Source organism: Bos grunniens, chromosome 27 (assembly GCF_055505025.1).
Source record: "Bos grunniens cultivar Pamir isolate PY7600 chromosome 27, Bosgru_T2T1.0, whole genome shotgun sequence".
NCBI classification, from domain to species: Eukaryota; Metazoa; Chordata; class Mammalia; order Artiodactyla; family Bovidae; genus Bos; species Bos grunniens.
Window position 1 is genome coordinate 729,693 of NC_141191.1, and position 6,703 is coordinate 736,395.

At 43.2% G+C, this 6,703-nt stretch overlaps 1 pseudogene; it reads left to right on the plus strand.

Annotated features, from left to right (window-relative positions):
- Positions 1–6,187: 6,187 nt before the first annotated feature.
- On the plus strand, positions 6,188–6,306 carry LOC147343345 (5S ribosomal RNA; annotated as a pseudogene).
- The last annotated feature ends 397 nt before the right edge of the window (positions 6,307–6,703 follow it).

Consider the following 6,703-nt stretch of genomic DNA (forward strand, 5'->3'; position numbering starts at 1 on the left):
AGCGTCTTTTAATTTCATGGCTGCAGTCACCATCTGCAGTGATTTTGGAGCCCCCCAAAATAAAGTCTGATACTGTTTCCACTATTTCCCCATCTATTTCCCATGAAGTGATGGGAGCAGATGCCGTGATCTTCGTTTTCTGCGTGTCGAGCTTTAAGCCAACTTTTTCACTCTCCACTTTCACTTTCATCAAGAGGCTTTTGAGTTCCTCTTCACTTTCTGCCGTAAGGGTGGTGTCATCTGCATATCTGAGGTTACTGATATTATCCTGGCAATCTTGATTCCAGCTTGTGTTTCTTCCAGTCCAGCATTTCTCATGATGTACTCTGCATAGAAATTAAATAAGCAGGGTGACAATATACAGCCTTGATGTACTCCTTTTCCTATTTGGAACCAGTCTGTTTTTCCATGTCCAGTTCTTACTGTTGCTTCCTGACCTGCATACAGATTTCTCAGGAGGCAGGTCAGGGGTTCTGGTGTTCCCATCTCTTTCAGAATTTTATACATTTTATTGTGATCCATGCAGTCAAAGGCTTTGGCATAGTCAATAAAGCAGAAATAGATGTTTTTCTGGAACTCTCTTGCTTTTTCCATGATCCAGCAGATGTTGGCAATTTGATCTCTGGTTCCTCTGCCTTTTCTAAAACCAGCTTGAACATCTGGAAGTTCACGGTTCATGTATTGCTGAAGCCTAGCTTGGAGAATTTTGAGCATTACTTTACTAGCATGTGAGATGAGTGCAATTGTGCGGTAGTTTGAGCATTCTTTAGCATTGCTTTCTTTGAGATTGGAATGAAAACTGACCTTTTCCAGTCCTGTGGCCACTGCTGAGTTTTCCAAATTTGCTGGCATATTCAGTGCAGCACTTTCACAGCATCATCTTTCAGGATTTGAAATAGCTCCTCTGGAATTCCATCACCTCCACTAGCTTTGTTCATTGTGATGCTTTCTAAGGCCCACTTGACTTCACATTCCAGGATGTCTGGCTCGAGGTCAGTGATCACACCGTCGTGATTATCTGGGTCGTGAAGATCTTTTCTGTACAGTTCTTCTATGTATTCTTGCCACCTCTTCTTAATATCTGCTGCTTCTGTTAGGTCCATACCATTTCTGTCCTTTATCGAGCCCATCTTTGCATGAAATGTCCCCTTGGTATCTCTCATTTTCTTGAAGAGATCTCTAGTCTTTCCCATCCTGTTGTTTTCCTCTATTTCTTTGCATTGATCGCTGAGGAAGGCTTGCTTATCTCTCCTTGCTGTTCTTTGGAACTCTGCATTCAGATGCTTATATCTTTCCTTATCTCCTTTGCTTTTCACTTCTCTTCTTTTTACAGCTAAGTCATACAGTGACTCACTTAGTGGCTCAGTCACACACTTGAGAATGTAAGGAACAACACTTCTTGAAACAGGCAATATCGAAAACAATAGCAGTAATAGTAGAATCATAAGAAGTTAAGTCAAGAACTTCTATTAGGTGTAGCCCAGTGACATCTCCATGTCATCTGACTTAGTTTGCTAAATGACTATAGCTTGCTGTTGATATCCTGCTTGTAGATCCTGAGCATCTGATCTTTATTCAAAGACTGGTTATTGAGATAAGCTTTAGAAACAAACTCAGAATGTCCTTTTTAACAATTTAATTCAACCTCTTAGCAATGTAACATAACCACAAGGAACTATCTAAGGAGTGAGTCTTAGTAAACACAGACCTTAATTTAAAAAACTGGAACTTAATATTCAGTGAAACATAATAGATGCCATAGGCCTGACATCAGTTAGGTGGATTTTTCTTTTAGAGCTCCCCAGTATACGTTGAGATTTCTGTATATGTCGGGAGACAGTCTTTTTATTTACCTGATAAGGCTGTTCAGAACCCAGGTGTCTCCAGTTTCTGGAGGGATGAGGCAGAGAGAAAAAAGGTATAATTTTACCCATAGGAGTAAATCACTAGATTGTTTTAAACGATCAGTAACTCGAGGAGAAGTGCTTCTTTATATCTGAAAACACAGAGTAAAAGTCAACAATATGTCAGACAAAAAGTCGTGAAAATTGTGGTCATATTTAGCGGTCTACTCCATCCCATGCAATTGATCCCTTTGTTCTGCTGTCCTTGCCCAATGACCAAGGACATCAGTGAAAGCAATAGTCTCGAAGAGACTCATGAAGTTTTTGTGAACGTCTGTATGACCTGTCCAGCAAAGTGGGTGCCCTGATCACTGGAGATTGTGGAAAGCACCTTTTAACCATTTTTTTCTATTCTGAGATATTAATCCTGAAGCCAGGAAAGGCATTATCAAATAAAAATGAGGTTTGTCAGGGAGCCAGGAAAAGCCAAGTGGCCATCTTGGACCTCTCATAGCCCCAACTCTTTGGTTTATGGCCATTTTTAATCCATTTTAAATTCCCTGAAGACATGTTAACTTTTGTAGAAGCAGAATGAGCTTTGTTCATATGTGCTGTAGTCTGTTCTCAAAAGCCACATTCCAAGAAAACTTTGTTCTTTTAATCAGTGCGAGAAAACCAAATTCCAGTTTGGTAACAGCTTATATTCACTGTGAAACAATAGTTATTCACTTAGTCATAGTAACAATAAGACTTCAAAGGCAGTTTAATGTCTTAACAAACTTGTAGCATGCACAAAACTCTTCTTTCACTTGCAACACACCTGGTTACACTTTCTGTATTCATCACTTCATTTGTCCATTTAGAGGACAGCCACCTGTACGTTTAGACTTACTTTGCTTTTCCTTAATAGAATGGAATTCCATTCCTTATTACTTTTTGTTGAAAACACACATCTTACTTTTCTTCAGAAACCATGACTTGTACTTTACATCATCATTCTGTAGATTGGTAAAGATAAATCACCCAAAGTTATATCATTTATAAAAGTATCTTCACAATGCCTCTGTTAATTAGATCAATAAACAAACATCAATATCATGTATCAATTCAGTAATGATTATTTCCCAGATCACACAAGCCTCAAATTCATTTACTTTAATTTTCTTGAATTTAGAATTGTTTGATTTGTAAGCACTGACTTCTCTTTAGGCCAATTAATTAGAGCTCATTGAACCACTTAGCCTTTAGCAATTTTTTCCAAGGATGGAGACATACACCGAGACACACACAAATCTGGACAGACAGAAACCTCACAGTTTTCCACCTGAAATTTAAAATGTCTCTTTGTCCCTTTTAATTTCTTGGCTTGAGTTCCAGCTCATGGCTGGAGTCCCAGATAGAGTGGGCTGTGTATCTCAAGGACATGATAAGAGTTAACTCAGGTTTTTCCCCAGGCATGTTTCTGTTTCTCAGGCAGGATCAGAGCTCCCCAAAAGAGTATTTTCACAAGTCAAACTTTTAGTAATTACATGTGCAAAAAGAACCAGTTTTGCAATTTCAAAAAGATTCCATTTTACCTAGTTTTCTCCGGAGTCTATAGAATACACATGGCCATTCAGGGTTCAAAATGTCATTTCTCCTTCATGTAGTCATAGCTTCATAGCTAAGCTTTAAACCAGAGAGTGCTCAGATGGGCTCTGATGACAGGGGTAGACTGATCGATAAGATGTCCCAGCAGGGATTCTCTCTCTGGGCAGGTGAGGTCTTCTCTTAAAGCAAAGAAACCCCATATATAAGGCATTTTTAGGCCTTGAGGATCAAAATTATCCCAGTTTTTCAAGATATTATTCAAGGGGGGTGGTTCTGGACTGTTAGGCCCCATCTGTAAGAGAGAAAAAAGCAGTGCCCAGTGCCATGGCTTTTTTCTACCAGAGGTGTCTGCCCCTGCTCTAGACGGGGTTGGAGACTGATTCTCCACCTAAGCTTCCTTCCCTGGCCAGAGCTAACCTGTCTCTTACAGGTGAAGGTGTCCTACTCCCAACCCCCCTCGTTCTACCACCCAGGCATGGTGGAGATGCACCAGGGTTAGACCTGATGGCATCCCAGATTGATGTCCAGGTCCTCACCATTAAAAACTTGGTTTGATTTCCCTTTTATTCTGGCACCACCTGGGGTGGAACAGAGTAGTTTTCCGGATGCTTGCCGAGCCAAGACCACTAGGGGAAGCACCCAACTTCTGTGTACCTGCGCACATTCCTCATAACAGTATAAGTGGCAAGTCATAAAGGGATGAACAGAAAACCCAAGACATCCTCCTGAGAGTGGCCACACGAGTCTATTTAATAACAAAGGAGGTGATGGAGGGCCCGCCTGCGAGGAAAAACTAATCCTTCATATTCATGGAGTGCCAACATCATCCTTTTTATTCCTGTCCATCAGACTGTACAAAAAGAATACCTAAGGAGTTGAGACAAGAGCCACTGGAGGGCTTCGTCTGCTCTGCTAAGAGCTAGCGCTACTAAGGGAAGAAGCCCAATGCACTTTCAATCTGCCCAAATCTGGGGTGTGCCAATCTGTGTCCTCAGGAATCTCATGCTCACCAGCAATGCCTCAATCCATATAGTCCAGAGGCATAGCCATGACAAGAACTTGCCTGTGTGTCTGTGGGGTCAGGATGGTGATTTCCAGTCTGAGAGATGTCCCTGGAGCTAGAGCTCCAGCTAGCTCCCTAAAGTGCTCCTGTCTGCAGTGTCCTGTAAAACTTGGAGTGGGGGCCTTGCTAGAAAAGCACAATAACAGCATGGATTGCAAGTCCCTTGAAAGTCTACAATCTGGCACACAAGGTTAATAACTTTAATTCCCCAAGCAGATATGAAATGGTCAGAGGGACCAGGAAAAGCTGACTGGGGAAAAGAAATTCAGTCCACATGCTTCTGATTTAGTAAAGTAGCTGCTGCTGCTGCTGCTGCTAAGTTGCTTCAGTCGTGTCTGACTCTGTGAGACCCCAGAGTTGGCAGCCCACCAGGCTCCCCCGCCCCTGGGGTTCTCCAAGCAAGAGTACTGTAGTGGATTGCCCTTTCCTTCTCCAATGCAGGAAAGTGAAAAGGGAAAGTGAAGTCACTCAGTCGTGTCCAACTCTTAGCGACCCCATGCACTGCAGCCTACCAGGCTCCTCCGCCCATGGGATTTTCCAGGCAAGAGTACTGGAGTGGGGTGCCATTGCCTTCTCCGTAGTAAAGTAGAGACCACAGTAAAAGAGCAAAAGAATCTCAACTCTGAGTGTTCTTACCTTGTCTTGAAGACCTTGGACAAGCTCCCAAGATGATAACCTAGCAGTCAACGGTGACCGATGCCACTGGATTCATGGTGTCTAAGAAGAAGATATTACTCTGGGGCCAAAGACAGTCTCAGTCACTCAGAGCTTTGTGTATATTTTATTTAAAGTGAAGGTGACAGAAAAAGCTTCTGACACGGACATCAGAAGGGGCTCACTAATTTAAGTGGGGCCATATATACTTCTCAACTAGCCTCTGAGAATAGACAAAAAACATCTCAAGGATGTGAGCGTTTTGCCCACACCCTTTCCTATAACATACATCCAAAGCTCAAAAAGAGGAATGTCCTTGAACCTGAGATACTGCTCCCTACAATGCCTACTTGTCTTAGGCAAAAGAATGTGAAAAAGAAAGCAAGCTTGCCTCCTCCTTAAAGGGGCTTTAGGCTTGGACTCTTTATCAACCTGCTGGGACAGGTAAGTATACAGTTAAACTCAGAAAACTCTAATGTTGTAATGGTGGTGAGTAAAGCATTTGTATAACATACCACTGATAACTCATATAAGTATATCACTTATAAATTCAGTATGAAGGTCAAAAGATAAAATATCAAAATAATGATAACTACAAAATGAAATAATGGAACCATGTTTGAAGAATTAGATGACAATATGATACGAAGTCAACAAACAGAGATGCAATGAAGAGCTACAAATTATTTTCTTTTTTAAGGAAACTAACAAATTCTGGATTTGAAAACTAAAATAATTGAAATGAAAAATTGATAGGTTCAACAGCACATTTGAGATGCTAGCAGAAATAATCCATAAACTTGAAGATGAATTCATAGAAATCAATGTAAAAATAAAGAGAAAAAATGTTGAGGGAAAATGATGTAAGGCATCCATTCATTACACCATCAAGTATGGAAGGAGAGAGACTCTCAGAAAGCAGGGAGAGAAAGGGGAAGGAGTAAAATTACTTGTAGACGGAATGGCTGACCGGCAGTTCAGAGCGAAACGGAGGTGCAGCGCAGGGCTCTTAGGGCGCCGGGTGGCAGCAGCCTCGGTCTAAGGCCATAGCACCCTGAACGCGCCCTATCTCATCTGATCTCGGAAGCTAAGCAGGGTCGGGCCTGGTTAGTACTTGGGTGGGAGACCACCTGGGCATACCGGGTGCTGTAGGCTCTTTGCCTTTCTTCTCCTTTAGCCCCCGCCCCACGTCCCAACTCTTGGGCTCCCACAGCCCCAGCCCCTCCTGGGGGTGGGTGGCCAGGGCACTGACTCCCGCTGCAGACCTGGGTTGCCTCCGCGTGGCCCGCGAGCCCATCCGCATTTGGCTTCCAGGAAACCAGACGACCGTCCCGCGGGTCTCCGTCTGGGGCTCCCATGGCGTGCCTCAGGCAATCCCGGGGGGCTGCACCAGCTCCAGCCCCAGCCCCAGCCCCAGCCCCAGCCCCACCCCACCCCACCCCCATCCTCGCCGGCGAACGCCCGAGCTCACGTGCACCCACACGCACACACAGATATATGTGCACAGACGGTGCATGTATCTTATTCAGTTATAATTTTGGTGGATATATGC